This window comes from Tenrec ecaudatus, chromosome 3 (genome assembly GCF_050624435.1).
Source record: "Tenrec ecaudatus isolate mTenEca1 chromosome 3, mTenEca1.hap1, whole genome shotgun sequence".
Lineage (NCBI taxonomy): Eukaryota > Metazoa > Chordata > Mammalia > Afrosoricida > Tenrecidae > Tenrec > Tenrec ecaudatus.
This window is the reverse complement of record NC_134532.1, coordinates 115,987,452-116,006,128: the sequence shown is the minus strand read 5'-3', so window position 1 is coordinate 116,006,128 and position 18,677 is coordinate 115,987,452.

The following is an 18,677-nucleotide window of genomic DNA, read 5'->3' as shown; positions in this document are numbered from 1 at the left end:
CCAGTTCCTATCTGTACCAGTGGACATCTTCTAGTCTAGCCGGATTTGTATGGTAGTTTGGGGATCATGATAGTAGTGGGGAAGAAGCATTAAAGAACTAGAGGAAAGTTGTATGCTTCATCACTGCTACACTGCACCCTGATTGGCTCATCTCCCCACGACCCTCTGTAAGGGGATATCTCGTTACCGACAGATGGGCGTTGGATCCCCAATCTGCACTCCCTCTCATTTACAATGATATTTTGTTCTTTGGTGCCTGATACCTGATCTCTTCGACTTCTCGTGGTTACACAGGCTAGTGTGCTTTTTCCATGTGGGCTTTGTTGCTTCTGAGCTAGATGGCCGCTTGTTTACCTTCAAGCCTTTAAGACCTCAGACACTATATCTTTTGATAGCAGGCCACCATCAGCTTTCTTCACCACATTTGCTTGTGCACACATTTGACCAACAGTTCTTCACCACATTTGCATGTGCACACATTTGTCTTCAGCGATCGTGTCATGAAGGTGTGCATCAATACAACAAAGTGTTCTTGCATTGAGGGAGTACTTGAGTGGAGGCCCAACGTCCTTCTACTACCTCAATACCAAACCTATACATATATGCACGTAGATATATTTCCCCATCATTTTATATAAATATATTTACATATGTACATGCCTGTACTTAGACCTCTATAAATATCCTTTGCCTCCTAGTTCTTTCCTCTATATCCTTTTACTTTCCTCTTGTCCCACTATCATACTCAGCCATCATGTGGGTTTCAGTAATTTCTCTCAGTTACATTGCCCTTGCTGAATCCCTACCAGGCCTCTCACACCCTCCTTGCCACTAATTTTGGATCAGTTGTTGTTCCCTTGTCCCTGGGTTGGTCAACATGACCTCCTTTCCTCCACTGCCCCTCTTCCCCTCTCCCGTTTCCCCCCCGTAACCATCGGTCCCATTGTTTTCTCCTCCAGACTCTTCATTCAGCCTATCTCATTTAGATAGACCTGCAGAGATAATAATGTGCACAAAAAAACAAGACACACCAAGATAAAGAGACAAAAAAAGACACAACAATGACAACAAAAAATGACCTCAAAATAAATAAATAAACAAAAATTTGAAAAAAGAAAAACCTATAAATAATTCAAGGTCTGTGTTTACCTCTAGGAGTGTCCTCCAGTTGCGTCTGATGGGGTGCCACACCCTGGGCCCCAATTCTATCCATTGCACTACTTCAGAACCTCCCTGCTCTGCTCCCCTCAATGCTCTGCTGCATGCCCTTAATGGTCTGCTTCTGTGTGGTGGGGTCAAACGGGGTGCAATCCTGACACTGGGTCTCCAGTGTTGTCCCCAGTAGAGCCATGGGTCAGCGAAGGACATTGTGTCTCATAGTGGGGCCAGCCATATGGTCCAGTCTGCATTGCTGTTCTGAGTGGGGATATCGTCTTCCAGGCTTGGTGGGCCAGGATGCGCTCCACTCTCTCTTCCTTCCCCTTCATTAGCTCCTGTGTGCTCTGATCAGACTTGTTCCTCTCCCTGAGCTGAAGCTTCGATGCTGTCCTCTGAAGTAAATTCTTCTGGGGGGAGGGGCGGCTGTCCATATAGTTGGTATTGGGGGAAGAAGAATCTTTAATGTGGTGGAAAATGTGAAATTATAAGTACAAACTAGCCCATAATTAATTTGCTTATTGGGTTATCTAACACTGGTCCTATCACTTGGTGCAAAAAACTAAAAGTGCTAAAATATATCCATCTCTAAATTAGTAGCAGCTTCACCTACCCCCACCCTCACCACCCCCCTACTTTTTTGCTGTTGCTGGTTGTCATGGAGTTCTCACAGAACAGGCTGGGGGCTTCAAACTGCAGACCTTTTGATCAACTGCTCAGCATTTACCTGAATAAGTAACCACTTCAGACAGCTTGTTAAATGCAAAGGGTTAATGCATCTATCTGGCTGCCAGTTAAAAGGTTGAAAGTGTGATTCCATCAGAGGCACCTTTGAAGAAAGCATAAAGATCTGCATCCAAAAAAAATCTACACATTGACAACTCCATGCAATAATTATACATCTAAAGCAATGCTCAGCAATGTATATGGACCCCATCTCTACAAAGTTTGTTCCACACACATCATTCAGGGTGATTTGCCCAGTCCTGAGTCCTGCTCCATCCTCACCATTGTTATAGTCAGTGTGTCAATCCGTCTGACGGAAGCCCTTCCATAAGTCTTATCAGAACTAATCTTTCAGAAGTAGACTGCCTCTTCCCCCTGACCCCATCTGAGTCTAGAAACTTGACTGAAACTAGTACACTCTGGGCAAACCTGATGGTCTGAAATATTGCTGATGTAATTTCCAGCATCACAAACAAGCCTTCGCAGCATGACAAACTGGGAGATGAGTAATGGATCAAGATTGTGGACGGTTGTTGCTGATGGGAAAGCATAAGGTGTGGCAGAAATGAACCCAGCTTGAACAAAATAAATGATGTCTCTAAGAAATACACCAGGGGAAACAACTTAAAAATACTGTTTAATTTTACAACAATAGCCAAGAAATATGTGTATGGTTTTATATGTATATAGGTATGAGTATATGACAATGTGAGTACAAATGTGTGCATAGATAGATCTGTGTGTTTGTACATACAGGTATACATGTGGCAGGCATGACTATTCATATATATTATAAATCTCAGGGAACAAAATACATATTTCTTCTTATTTTATTAAAAGATAATTTTATTGGGGGTTCTTATAGCACTTATAATAATCCATACATGAATTGTAACATGCATATTTGTACATATGTTGCCATCATCATTTTCTAAACATTTACTTCCTATTTTGAGCTTGTGGTATTAGCTCTTCTTGTTTCCCTCCTTCTGCCCTCCTACCTCATGAACCCTTGATAAATTATAAATTGCTATTATTTTTATATCTTACATCAACCGCTGTTTCCCTTCACCCACATTTATGTTGTTTGTCCCTCTGGGGAGGGGTCGGAGTTATGCGTTGATCACTACAATCGATTCCCCCTTTCTCCCCTCCTCCTCCCTCCTTCCCCCTACCATCTTCATATAGCTACTCCCATTTCTATTCCTGAGGGGTTAAGCTGACCTGGATTGGTGTGCTCTGAGCTCTTATCTAAAAGAACAGATTTTTTTCTTTTGAAATACCAAACAACTCACACGATTGTTTTTCTTTTTATAAATTTGAAAACTTTGGACCATAGGCATGGAATTTGGCATTATAAATTTCATAACATTCTGGCTTGACATTCTAATGCAGTGAATTGAATTGGAAGTATGAGACTTGCAAGAGACCATCTGAGATATAACTATTAGTCTTGTCACTTGGAACAAAAAAGAAGGAAGCCAAGATGCAGAGAACAAAGTCATCTACAGAACTAATAGTCTATCTGAAGCATGGCTTCACCTACTCTGAGACCTGAAGTACTAGCTGGTGCCCAGCCAGCCACTTCTACCATTCATTCTGAACAGAGTCACAATAGATGTGTGTTTTTTTATAGAATGGGAGAGAAATGTGGAACTGTGGTACTTATATAATCTGGTATAAATATGAAGATTCAGAGTGAAGGGGAGTAGTCTATCCTGTCAATCAGGTAGTAGCTTGATAATCTCATTTGGAGGCACTAAGTTGATAAATAGCTCGCTGTAGGGGGCACATCCTAAGTCCCTGAAAGACATTCTTGTTGGCAAGCCACATGGACACAGGCTGATGGCAGTCAGAGCCTTGGAGCTGGAGAAGCCACATGGAGACCCCTGCCATCGCTGAGATGCTTACACTGCCACTGGATCCACAAGACTTTCTACCCACAGACCTGTTATCATCCTGAATTTGGTGTCATTGCATGTGTTTCATGAATCTGAAGAGGAATTTATAGATTGGTATCAGAAGTATGGGCTAATATCAGACTTATGAACTTGATCTGGACCGAGCTGGAATGTTTTCTCAATATTCAATATTCAATTGCTCTTGTATAAACCTCTTTCTTATACACATATGTGTCCATGAATTTGTTTCTCTTGTCTACTCAGATTAAAACATTATTTTTAAAAGTCCAGGCTTATTGGACCAGTTGAGACTAGAAGACTCCCACAGACGGTCACCCTGAGATATACTTTAAACCTTTAACTGAAATTATCTCTTGAGAACACCTTCTAGATAGATGACAAGTAGCTCATAAGATTGAGTATTAGAAAAAGACATGGGTAGCAAGGGAACAGGGCAAAAACCCACCCAAGGGGAGGGCAGAGTTTATATCCCCACAGGGAAAGAGAGACCAGATTTCAACCCGGTGCTCCAAGACATGAATGCAACATATTGGTATGAAGTGGGGAACCAATAGAGAGGTCTGAGGGGCCGGCCCAAATCCCAACTACATGGACAGCATCCCTCACCCCTCCCTGCAGAAGAATTCACTTCAGAGGACAGCACTGAAGCTACAGCTCAGGAAGAGGATATGTCTGATCCAAGGTCACAGGAGCAAATGAAGGGAGAGAAAGAGAGTGAAACACATCCTGGCCCACCAAACCCTAGGGATTATGTGGCCACTCAGAGCAGCCAAAGCACAGAGAGGACCATAGGGTTGGCCCCACTATGAGACACAACAGCCCTCACTGACCCATAGTGCTATGGGGGACAACACTGGAGACACAGTGCAGAAATTGCGCCCCATCTGACCCCACCACACTGAGGCGAAACACTAAGGGCGTGCAACAGAACAGAAAGGGGAACAGAGCAATGAAGTCTCCAGGAAATTAGACTTTGGGGCCAGGGTGTGATACCCCATCAGACTCGACAGGAAAACACTCCTAAAGGTCAACGAACAGACCTTGAACTATTTACAGGCTTTTCTTTTTTGGTAATTAGTTTTCTTGTTGTTGTTTTCTTTTTTTTTTTTTTTTGCTTTGATTTGCTCTATCTTGGGTTTTGTGCATATTATTATTTCTGCAGGTCTAGCTAGATAAGATAGGCAGGATAAACAATCTGGAGGAGACAACAACAAGACCCATGGTTTGGGGGTGGGGGAGCATAGGAGAGGGGAAGGCGGGAAAAGGAAGTGGGTGTTAACAAACCTAGGGACCAGGAAACAGTAAGTGATTCAAAATAGATGGCAAGGAGGGTGTAGGAGGGCTGCTAGGGCTTGATCAAGGGCAATGTAACTGAGACAAATTACTGAAACCCAAATGAAAGCTAAACATCATAGTGGGACAAGAGGAAAGTAAAAGGAAATAGAGGAAAGAACTAGGAGACAAAGGGAATTTATAAAGGTCTAAATATAGGCATGCACATATGTAAATGTATTTATGTATGATGATGGGGAAATAGCTCTATGTGCATATATTTATAGGTCTAGTATTAAGGTAGTAGATGAACATTAGGCCTCCACTCAAGTACTCCCTCAATGCCACGGCACTTTGTTGTATTAAACTAACATTCCATGATGCTAACCTTCCCAACACGATCTATGGAGATAAAGTGGGTTCATAAGCAAATGTGGTGAAGAAAGCTGATGGAGCCCGGCTATCAAAAGATATGCAACCCGGGGTCTTAAAGGCTTGAAGATAAACAAGCAGTCATATAGCTAAGAAGCAGCAAAGCCCACATGGAAATAGCACACCAGCCTGTGAGGCCATGAGATGTCAATAAGATCAGGTATTAGGAATCAAAGAAAAAAAATCATGTCATTTTGAATGAGAGGGAGTGCACAGAGTGGGGACCCAATGTCCATCTGAAGTCAACTGGACATGCCATTACAGAAGGGTCACGGGGAGGATATGAATCAGTCAGGGTTCAGCGTAGCACCAATGAAACATACAACTTTCCTCTAGTTCTCTAATGCTTCCTCCCCCCCACTGTCATGATTCCAATTCTACCTTAAAAATCCAGCTGGACTAGAGGATATACACTGGTACAGATAGGAACTGGAAATAGAGAATCCAGGACAGATAAACCCCTCAGGACCAATAAGGAAAGTGGCGATACTGGGAGGGTGGAGGGAAGGTGGAGTAGAAAGGGGGAACTGATCACAAGGATCTACACATAACTCCCTCCCTGGGGGACGGACAACAGAAAAGTGGGTGAAGGGAGACATTGGACAGTGTAAGACATGACAAAATAATAATAATAATTTATAAATTATCAAGGGTTGGTGGAGGAGGGAGGGGAAAAATGAGGAGCTGATACCAAGGACTCAAGTAAAAGAAAATGTTTTGAGAATGACGGTGGCAACAAATGTACAAATGTGCTTGACATAATGGATCTATGTATGGATTGTGATAAGAGTTGTATGAACCCCCACTGAATGATTACAAATAAATAAATAAATAACAGAGAAAAAAGTATCAGTCTTGAGTAATAAGATTCTTTAAGAAAAATCTTCTATAAGAGACCAAATGGTTAAAAATTACTCTAAAGCATAGATTCCCAAACTTATTTAGCTTACTACCCCTTTTGCAGAAAAAAAAAAGGCATTACTCAGTCCACCCTTGCCAAGTAAACACTTTGGTACTCTAGCCCATGATTGAGGATAAAGAGTAGATATGGAACATGGCATGGTTCACAAAGACTGCTCTACTACTGTGAGTAACAACTGGGAGTTTAAAATCTAGCTAGTGGCTATAAAATACAACCACGGTCCTCACCCTAGGCAGAGAAAAGATGAGTTCAGACACGAAATACTCAAAATAAACAAAATACCGATTACCAGATGCACCACAGCCACCACTGCTCTGAGGCCAGAAGAACTGAATGCCTTCTAGTGGGACTATCCCGTTACGTTCACATTATATATGTGTGCCAGGGTGGTATCTTCACCATATTTAATCTGGCTGTTGAACGAAGAATCAGAAAAGCTGGATTACATGAGAAAAATGTGGCATCAAGGTAGAAGCCAGGCTTATTAACCTTCAGTATGCAGATGACACATCTTTGCTTGCTGATAATGAAGCGGAATCAAAATACTTGCTGATGAAGACCAAGGACTGTAGCTTTCAGTACAGATATCAATTCAATAATTAAAAAAACACAACTGGATCAAGAGGACAGATGGAAGTTGTGAAGGATTTAATTTTGCTTATGTGTAAAAGCAATACTTACGGAAGCAGTAGTCAAGAAATCAAAGGGTGCAGAGAGAGGGTGTGGAAAAGAGAGGACCCATGAAAAGGTTGGACATATAGCCCGCCCATTCCCACGGGTACGAATAGCAGAAATGGGGTGAAGGGAGAGAGCGGACAGTGTAAGACATGAAATAACAATATATAATTGATCAAGGGTTCGTGAAGGGGCGGGAGGGAGGGGGAAAGGAAAGCTGTTGCCAAGGGCTCAAGTAGAAAGAACATGTTTTGGAAATGTTGACAGCAACATATGTACAAGTGTTGCTTAATACCATTGAATGATGGATTGCTATAAGATTTATAAGAACTCCCAATAAAATGATTAATAAAAAACAAATGAACAACAAAAAAAGAAACAGGATGGGTATATTGCATTGAAAAATCGGATGTATGTGTGGATTGTGATAAGAATTGTACGAGCCTCCAATAAAATGATAAAAAAGAAAAAGAAAAATCTGCTGCTCGAGACCTCTTTAAGGTAGGTATTCCAGAAAAAGGATGTTACTTTGAGGACTGTGGTGAGACTGACCCGTCATTGTAGTTTCCTTTTACTCAGATGCATGTGAACATTGGATATTGAATAAGGAAGATCAGAGTAGAATTGATGTATTTGCATTATGGTGTTGGTAAAGAATATTGAAAGCAAAACAAACAAATCTGCAAGAAAAAACAAACAAAAAATCTATCTTTGAAGAAGCACAGTCAGAAAGCTTCTTAGAAGGCATCATGACAAGACGGTCTCAGATGCTTTGGACATGGCATCAAGAGACACCGGAAAAGGGACATATGCTTGGTGCGATGGTTGAGGATTATGTCACCAGCCCCTCTGGGTAAGGGTAGAGGGGGAGCTCAACCCCTCAATTTTCTCAGCGCCTGGTGACACCTCCTTAGTGTTATAAGCCTTTTGGCGTAAGAGAAATAGACTGCGCAGGATGAAATTATTTTTGGCCATTCACCTTCTGCCATAGCTGGATCTTGAGGCTGGTTCCTCAATCTCCTGCCAATCCCAGGAACCGTCAGTAGACTGCCAGCGATAGAGTGATTAGGGCAACATCGGACCGCTGGATCCACTAACCTGTGCCCCCTGCTCTCTCTGCTTCATCACCCTGCGCCTCTTCATCAGTTTCTCTGTGTCAGGAGATGCCTAACTTGAACTAAACCAAGCCTACCTAGTTCTACAACTTTGTAAGCCATTTCTTGATATAAATCTCTTTCTATATATACCACATACACGCATCTGTGGTTTTGCTTCTCTAGAGAACCCAACCTGACACACTCGGTAAATAGAAAAGAAGCCACAATGAGGAAGACGCTCAATGAGATGGATTGATGTGGAGGGATGCACTGATGCAGTGGCTGCAACAATGGGTTTAAGCATAACAATGGTGAGGACTGAGCTGGAGCAGGCAGTGACTAGTCTTTGTTACACACAGGGGAGGGTTGTCAATGGTCAGAATCAACTTGACAACACCTAACCATAGCCACAGGGTGGTGCACCCCTCAGTGACTCTCTGAGAAGCGTCAGTGGAAAACATCAAGCCATGACGTGGCAATCCCCAGTTCCTGTCCAGATCTGACTGACAAAGGCAAACGAGTGTGGGTGTAGGTGGGCTCGTCGTGCCTGGTACACACGCAGCTGCTGCTGCTGTGGAACCGCCCACCCCTTGGGATATTAAACTGGTTAGTCACTTGCTCTCATGGTCCACATGCGTAAACATAAATTTAGAAGGACAGCCCCAGGGCGCCCACAGAATGACACTGTCTAACCAAAGAGCGGAAAGAGACCCGGGTGCTGCTTGCTGAATTAACCGTGAGATCTTCCAGAGAAGAGCGGGCTTGCCCTTCTGAGTCACTGCCCGTGGGAGCCATCTGCAAAGAGAAGGACTATGACTCAAGCGAGCGCTGCCGCTCTGGGAAACGGGGTCACAGCAGGGGCGGGGCTGCAAGATGAAAGAGGTAATTCACAGATTTCCTCACAGTTGATGCTTCTTCACTCCTTCCTGAATGTAGATACCAGCTCTCTCAGAAAACCGGACATTCACAAGCGGAAGCGGTCCAATTCCATCTCCCTCCGAGTTTCAGGCACTGAAGCCAGACGTAAAAGAACTCCCCTCACCACGCGAGCGCACACAGACTCTGCGCTGGAAAATCGAGGAATGCAAGATGAACTGGGCTAAGCCAGGAAATGCTTCCCCCTGCTTTCTCTTCCATCCGAACATGTGGACTGGATCTTGCAACAACGGCTCGCCAGGATTCAAGGGGAGAGAGAGTGAAGGGACCGAACAACAGTTGCTATTTCCCCACAGGGAACACAGACAGTTCAAAACTAAAAGAACTAGTTCCTACTCGGCTAGAAGATGTGTGTAAGACTGACTCAGCCAGTGAAAAGGTGTTCAATCAACATCGCCTCTTTCCACCCTGGTTAGACCCCAAGAGTCCACGCCACGCACATCTTTCTGAGGCGCAGGAAAGGACTTTTGAGTGCGGTGTGAGGACAAGCGCTTGGTCTCAGAGAAAGGCTATGCTCTGTGATCAAGCAGACCTGGGCTCAAAGTCTGGTTCTGTCACATCCCAACCTGGACACATGAATCTTTCCTTCCTCAATGTGAAGACGACAATTGCTACCTTGAGATTCATCAGCAGGAATAAATGAAGAATTAGTTTTTCTTTTTTAAAAACTAGTTCTTCCGGCATTGGGAAAATCTGTTGTCAAGGAGGTCTTTAAAGTTTTTTAGTTGTTTTTTTTTCCTCAAATAATTCATTTTATCAGGGGCTCTTACAGCTCTTAGAACAATTCAAACATTAATTGTATCAAGTACATTTGTACATATGTTGCCATCATCATTTCCAAAACATTTTCTTTCCACTTGAGCCCTTAGTATCAGCTCCTCTTTTTACCCCTCCCAACCTCATGCACCCTTAATAATTTATAAATTATTTTTATTTTCATATTTTACACAGTCCACTGTCTCTCTTCACCCATATTTCTGTTGTTTATCACCCTGGGGGGAGGGGTGTTGTACATTGGTCATTGCAATCGATTCCCCCTTTTTCAACTTTCCCCCTCCCTGACCATCCACATACCCTCATATCATTACTCCCATTACTGTTCCTGCGGGGTTTATCTTTCCTGAATTCCATGTGCTCTCATCCATACCGATGTGTGTTCTGCAGTCTAGCCAGATTTGTAAGTTAGAACTGGGTCATGGTAGTGGTGGTGGTGGTTGGGGGAGGTAGGAAGTGTTCAGGAACTAGAGGAATGATGTGTGATTCCTCCGTGTTATATATACTGCACCTTCGTTGAATCATCCCTTCCTTATACGGTTTCTGTGGGGGGAATATCCAATTATCTACAGATGAGCTTTGGGTCTCCACTCCAACCCTCGTCTTTCACATCGATAGAGTTTTTTGTTTTGGATCTTTTAATACCTGATGCCTGATCCCATTGACACCTCATGATCACACAGGCTGATGTGCTTCTTCCATGTGAGTTTATTTACTTCCCTGCTAGATGGCTGCTTGTTTGACTTCATTCTTACAAAATTTTAATAGCATACAAGGCTATCAGTCAATGTGATCACCCAGTTGTGCATTTCTCTGAAGGGTTCCATACTTGAGTTACAGTGCTGTGCCGTTGACATTTTGAAATGCTTACTGGACGTAACTTTGAAATTGTCTTCTGATGAGATGATGATGAAGCTAGGAACTTAGAGCCTGGGTGGTCTTGCAGCCTGCCACCTCCCTGGGAATGGATGATTGACGGAACACCCCCCAGTGGGGCAGTTACATATTCTACTGTCAACTTGAGGAAGGGGTGGACTCCAGCCTGTCAATCAGGTCGCAACTTGATGACCTCATTTGGAAGTGCAACAGAGCTAAATAGCTCACTGGAGGTTAGATGCATGCTCTCTGCTTTGACTTCCTGCTGAAAAGACACATGGAGCTATGCTGATGGAGCCAGATCCCTAGAGCTGGAGCAGCCACGTGGAGACCCAGGTCATTCCTTCCACCGCCACTGGATCCACAAGACTTTGCACCCACTGGCCTGTGATCTTCCTGCATTCGGCATCATTGCATGTGTTGCATGAGCCTGAGAGGAAATCATTGTCTGGTATCAGACATATGGACTGATATTGGACTTATGATTTGATCTGGATTGGGCTAAGAGGTCTTCTTAATATACAATTACTCTTTGATTTAAAACTCTTTTACACACATCTGAGTGTCTCTGGACTTGTTTCTCTAGGCCACCCAGACTAATACACCCAGCACAGTGCAGTCTTTGTTGGTTGCTGCCTTCAACCTCCAGTAGGAATGAGCATGTGCTTGGGCAAAGTTAGAGTCAGGAAAGTGAGCATTTGGGTGCAGAACACGACTCCAACCTTGTCTAAGAACAGGCAAATGCAGTGCTCTGAACATTAAAGATACTTAATTAAATGGTACTGAATGCCAGAAAATCAAAGATACAAGGTAGAGTTTCAAGCAAGCTTCCTGAGAAACTTGTCTTCTTATTTTAGAAATCTTAAAAAGTTGGAGCCCTGGTGACCTAGTGCTTATGAGAATGGGCTGCTAACCATAAGGTCAGTCCATTTAAAAACACTAGCTGCTCCGAGGGAGAAAGACAGGGCTTCCTACAGTCTGAGAAACTCACAAGCGCAGTTCTACCTTGTCCTACAAGGTCACTACAAGTCAGCATCAGCTCGATGACAGTTCTGTTTTCTACTTTTTATTGTTGTTAAGTGCTCTCCTGCTGACACTCCCACTCACAGTGACCCTACTTACCACAGAATGAAATGCTGCCCAACCCTACAGCCACCCACACCATTGGTACGTTTGAGCATATTGTTGCCACCACTGAGTCCATTTATCTCACTGAGGGCTTCCTCTTTTTCACTGACCTTATCATTTTGCAAGTATAACGTTCCTTTCCAGGGTCTCTTCTCTTCTGACAACCCATCCAGCCAATATAAGATGAAAACTTACTACTCTTATTTATAAAGAGCATTTTGACTGTGCTTCTTCTAAGCCAGATTTTTTTTCATTCTCTGGAAGTCCATGTTACTTTCAATATTCTTCATTAACATCATAACTCAAATTGATCAATTTCTTTTTGATCTTGCTTATTCCTTGTCTAACTGTCATCTGCACGTATAGAGAAATCCTCAGAGTGACGCCGTGGCTCTGTAACTTTCCACAGAGGCCTTGTGCGGCTGGTTTGCTCAATATTACACTGTTTGAGTTCATGATTGCTGTTTTGATGTGCATTAATTTTTAAAATCTTTTTATTAGGGGCTCATACAACTCTTATCACAATCCATACATACATCAATTGTGTAAAGCACATTTGTAAATTCATTGCCCTCATCATTCTCAAAACATTTGCTATCCACCTAAGCCCCTGGCATCAGCTCCTCATTTTCTCCTCATGAACCCTTGATCATTTATAAATTATTATTTTGTCATGTTTTGGCCTGTCCGACATCTCCCATCACCCACTCTTCTCTTGTCTGTCCCACAGGGAGGAGGTCACATGTAGATCCTTGTAATCGGATACCCCTTTCCAACCCACCTTTCCTCCACCCTCCCAGTATTTTCACTCTCACCACTGGTCCCAAAGGGATCATCCGCCCTGGATTCCCTGTGTTTCCAGTTCCTATCTATAACAGTGTACATCCTTTGGTCTAGCCAGATTTGCAAGGTAGAATTGGGATCATGATAGTTGGGGAGAAGGAAGCATTTAGGAACTAGGGGAAAGTTGTATGTTTCATCATTGCTAGGTCTCACCCTGACTGGCTCATCTCCTCCCCGAGACCCTTCTGTAAGGGGATGTCCAGTGGCCTGTAAATGGGCTTTGAGTCTCCACTCGCACTCCCCTCCTCATTCATTATGATAAGATTTTTTTTCTGATGATGCCTGATACCTGATCCCTTTGACAGCTCGTGATCGTACAGGCTGGTGTGCTTCTTCCACGTGGGTTTTGTTGCTTCTGAGCTAGATGACTGCTTGTTTATCTTTAAGCCTTTAAGACCCCAGACACTATATCTTTTGATAGCCAGGCACCATCAGCTTTCTTCACCACATTTTCTTATGCACCCATTTGTCTTCAGCGTTCGTATCAAGGAGGTGAGCACACAATGATATGATTTTTTTGTTCTTTGATGCCTGATAACTGATCCCTTTGGCACCTCGTGATCACGCAGGCTGGTGTGCTTCTTCCCTGTGGGTTTTGTTGTTTCTGAGCTAGTTGGCCACTTGTTTACCTTCAAGCTTTTAAGATGTCAGACACTATATTTTTTGATAGTCGGGCACCATCAGCTTTCTTCACCACATTTACTTATTCATCCACTTTGTCTTCAGCATTTGTGTTGAGAAGGTCAGCATCATAGAAAGCTAATTTAATAGAAGAAAGTATTCTTGCATTGAGGGAGTGCTTGAGTGGAGGCCCAATGTCCTTCTGCTACCTTAATACTATACCTATACATATATGGACACATCTATTTCCCCATCCTCATATATAGATATATTTGCATATGTACATGCCTTTATTTAGACCTGTATAAATGTCCTTTGCCTCCCAGCTCTTTCCTCTATTTCCTTTGACTTTCTTCTGGCCCCACTGTCATGCTCAGCCTTCATTTGGGTTTCAGTAATTCCTCTTGGTTACATCACCCTTGATCACGCCCGACCAGGCCTCCCACATCCACCTCACCAGCTATTTGTTGTTCCCTTGTCCCTGGGTTTGTTAAAACCACTACCTTTCCCCCCGCCTCCCCTCTCCCATGTCCCCCCGAACTGTTGATCCCGTTGTTTTCTCTTTCAGATTGTTCATCCCGCCTATTTTAGACAGACCTGCGGAGATAACAACATGCACAAAAACAAGACAGAGCAAAACCAAGCAACAAAATAAAACAACAACAAAGCAATGACAAAAAAAAAACAACAAAAGAAAACACAATAAGAAAGAAAAGCTTATAGTTAGTTCAAGGACTGTTTGCTGGCTTTTAGGAGTGTTTTCCAGTCCAGTCTGTTGGGGCATCATGCCTTGGCCCCAAAATTCACCTTCAGCATTCACTGGGGACCTCGTCACTCCAATCCCTCCCTGTTCTGTTGCACCCCCTTAGTGTTTTGACTCGGGGTGGTGGGATCAGATTGGACACAATTCCCACACTGTGTCTATAGGTCAGTGAGGGACGTCATGTCTCATAGTTGGGTCGGCCATGTGGTCCTCTATGTGGACTGGCTGCTCTAATTGGGAAGGTTGACCTCAGGGCCTGGTAGACCAGGATGTACTCCACTCTGTCCTCCTCCTCCTTCATCTGCTCCTGTGTGCTCCAATCAGATATGTTCCTCTCCCAAGGCTGCAGATTCAATGCCATCCTTTGAAATAAATTCTTCGGGGGGCAGGGGGGAGGTTTGGGGGCTGGTGTCCACGAAGTAGTTTGGATTGGGGCTGGCCCCTGATGCGCATTAATTATGGATCCAGGTAAAATGGATTCCTTGAAAAAGTCAGTCTTTTCTCTAGTTGACCATGATGTGGTTTCTTGGTCCAGTTGTGAGGATGTAGGTTTGCTTTTCATTGAATTATAACCAGACTGAAATCTGTGGCTTGGGATCTTCATCAGTAAATGCCTCAAAGCCTTTTCACTTTCTGAAAGCAAGGTTGTGTCATTCATGTGTGACAGGTTGTTAATGAACCTTTTTCCAACCCTGGTGGCATGTTCTTTATATGGCAAAACTGCTCAGAAAATGTGTTTAGTATCCAGGTTGAATAGGTGAGGTTACGGGATACACATGACCCTGGCACGTACCCTTCTTGATTTCAAACCACGGAGTATCCCTTTGTTCCAATCGAATAACTGCCTCTTGGTGTGTTTCCAGGTATAACATGAGCAGAAGCAAATGTTCCGGAATTCCCAGTTTTTCAAATGTTATCCAGGGCTTCTCATAGATAATAAAATACAAGTAAACATCTTTCTAGTATTCTCTTCTTTCAACCGAGATGTCAGTAACAACATTCCTCTTTCCGTGTCCTCTTCTGAGTCTGGCTTGACTTTCTGGCATCTCCCCGTGTATGTACAGCTGCAACCATTGTTGAACGATCATCAGCAAAATATGAGTATTAATTGTAGGCAACATTAACGATATCATCTAACAATTTCCCTATACCTTTTGGCAGAAATATATGTCAACACTTTAGGCAATAATTTCTCTTTCCTTCCTTTTCCATCTCTGGTAGCCATAAAAAATCTTCCTTGAAAACAAACAAACAAATAAAATGTTCCTTGTAGTGTGAAAAACTATTCTTGACTTTTTTTAAACAATAGCAGTCTCAGCATCATATCCTATAGGTTCCTGCATGTTATGAGATGTTTCTCAAATTTAATGCTCTATAGTATTCAGTTATGATATACTGCCCTTTGTTTAGCCATTCTTCCATCGTTCCAAACTTAGGTTGTTTAAATCTTTTAGCTCTTTGAATGATGGTGCAATGAACGTGGATGTGCAAATACCTAATCATTTTGTGGCTTTTTCTTTCTGTAGGATATGTACCACATAGATGGATTGCTGGCTTCTGTCGTATTTTGTCAAAAGTTAGTTTGTTTCAATGTTTTTTTCTTTCAAATAAAACAATATATTTTAAAAATTTATTCCATTTGTACTTGGACAAAAATCCAATATAACTTTTAAAAAATGTAATCAAAAGTTAAAGGAATTGTTTACAAAACATTTTATAACCAGTTTCAGCAACTTAGTTGGATATAAAAGACATACTTCAGAGGCTCAGCCTTTCTACAATCCAATTGATGAACGGCTAAGAGAAAACCTGAGTTCTGCCTTATTTGTATATTCAACATCATCAACAAAATAGTAGTGCAGGCAAACAAGAATTGTTCAAGGATTAGAAAGGCGCTAGAGTGCTCTTTAGAGGAAATGTTCTATACCTGTGAGTAGTTACAGTTTCAGAAACACACAGGGACTGTTCTACCCTCTTCTACAGTCACAGTGAGTCAGCATCAACTCAATAGCAGTAAGTTTTCTTTCGTTGACTTATATTGGGCTTCACTCCAAGTTCCAAAGAGCACCCATGGGGAGAGCTAGGATTTGATGAGCATTAAGCTTAGAATTGGGTTAGGGTTAGAATGCCATGGGATGGGGTTTGGGAAACATACTTGGGACAGTTTGTCAATGGGTTACAGATAAGAGCTTGAGGTTGAATAGAAAAGACCATTGGGGAACAGATTGTAGAAGGTACTGGATCCCAAGTTATGGTATTCCTGCTTTATCTTATAGGCATTGGGAAACCATTGACAATTTGTGAGTCAGAGTATTCCAAAGAATAAGAGAGCACATAAAAAATATTGCTAGAAAACTTAGGGAAAAAAGAGCAACATCAAAATGTAAAGTTATGGCTTCTCAATATATCTTCCATCTAGGTCTATATGTGTTCTTCTCCCCACCACTCTTGGGAGAATTCTGCTCTCTCCTATTTATATGACATCAAAATGGCAGCTTTTACATCCTCAAGGGACACAAATGGTATTCTTTTTTACTATTCTTTGAGTTTGAGGAATAAAAACGTCCAAAGAGGCAAACCCAGGGCTATAGGGTAAACAGGGTAAGGGTTTCCCATGAAGTGAGCAGGTACATTGTTATCATGTGGGGGAGGGGGTTCTTAGCATAACTTTCCAGGCCTTTTATTGAGTAATGAAGTTTTCAATTTTCTTAAAACTTCTTCATATTCAAAACTCCATTTAAGCTTCCAAGATCACCCTGTGTTTTTTAAGAAAACCTATCAAGATTACCCCTACAGAACTCAAAAAGCAGTCTCCTTAATCTTCTGAGCTCATCTCTCAACTTTGAATGGACCAGTCCAGCAGATGCCCTCAGCAGGCATCAGATCTTGCTCTCTAGATTATATTGGCAAATTTAAGATTGTTCCCCACTACAAGTTGTTCCATAAAACCATCTTCAGTAGCTTTGATCTTGATTAAAACACTGATGGAAAGATAAGCTCTATGAACTAGCTGATCTTTGCACCATGATTGCACCACCCATTGAGCCAGGCCAGGGAGGAGGTTATATGTAGATCCTTGTAATCGGTTCCCCCTTTCCACCCCATCCCCTCTCCAATGGCCAAGTTGTTAACAGAACTCTGCACATGTGGGCTCAACTCATCAATTGAAAGCGAACTTACAATAGAAAGCTAACTTCCTCTGGCAGAAACTTCTTGTAGTTGAATGAGAGCCCATGCAGAGATGTACAAAGTTGACAGAGAGAGCGAGAGGGAGAGAGAGATTGAACCGAAGAAGTCAATTTAGTAACTCAGAAGTGAATTATTGGCTTGGCACAAACCCATCACCAGCCATGTTATTAAATATAGTGCTCTAGTAATGACTGCCATACTGCCGGTGCCAGTGTCCCACCTCCTGCTGACCTGGCTGCCTCTCATTTTGAATCGAAGTACCAATTAAAGGAATCCAGAAGGACTGTTTCTCCATTAACACCAGCAACATTTTATCATATACAATCTGCTTAGTTGCCCACATGAATGTGTCTCTCCAGCACTAACACAAAAGCACACGTGGTACATCTGCCCTTGGTAAGTGTCGATGTTCATGACAACCTGGGTGGAGTTCACTTCATCAATTCAAATGGGAAAGGGGATAAAAATGGCCAGTTTCACAGTTCAGCAATACAATAATAGTACCCTGTTATTTAACTGACATGGCCAACAAGTCTGTCTTGAAAATATGCATCTGACAATTTTCTCTCCCACCCAAAGACTTTCACCTTCCAGAGACATAACTGCCAATTTTGCTCATGCAGGTACACAGCAGACAATTGTGTCTTCCACAGTCTAGATTGACAATTTGTTCTTGAGAAATGAAGCTGACAGTTTTGTACCCATCAGTCACCGCCAAACTACATTAGAGCTAAGGTAATGTCGCTTAAATCCTTTTCATACTTTAAAATAGCAACCCACCCAAACTTTATTGATTTTTCCCCTAGTTTGGGCTAAAAGAAAAATAAATACAGAAAAATGTGCTTTTGATAATGGGAATAAATCATTCCTCATAGTTCGTTGCCGCATACCACCTTGTTTTCCTTATCTTCACTATATTTTCTTGCCATATTGTACACAATCCAACATATCCATCACATGCAATTCTGTTATTCAATCCCACCAGTGGAATTATACAGCCATCAATGCTATCAGCTCCCCACCCCCACCATCTCCCCACTCTACCCCCACCACCTTGGGGTTTGTTTGTTTTTTAACTGTTTTCTATTTCCAATGTTAGAAATTTGAAAGGCGGTCTATTGTAATGCAAAAGACGTACTGATCATACTGCAGCAATGATTCCCGTATATTTGGGGAATATTGCTGCAGGATGACCAGGGGAGCCTCATCCACGGTGTTTGCATGGAACTCATGCTGATGAAAGAGAAAGATTCTGGTGCCTCTTTTGCTCCACAATCTAGGGCTTGAACTAAAAATAAAATCAACAGCAACAAAAATAATAGAAACCCAATCATCTACATCGTATT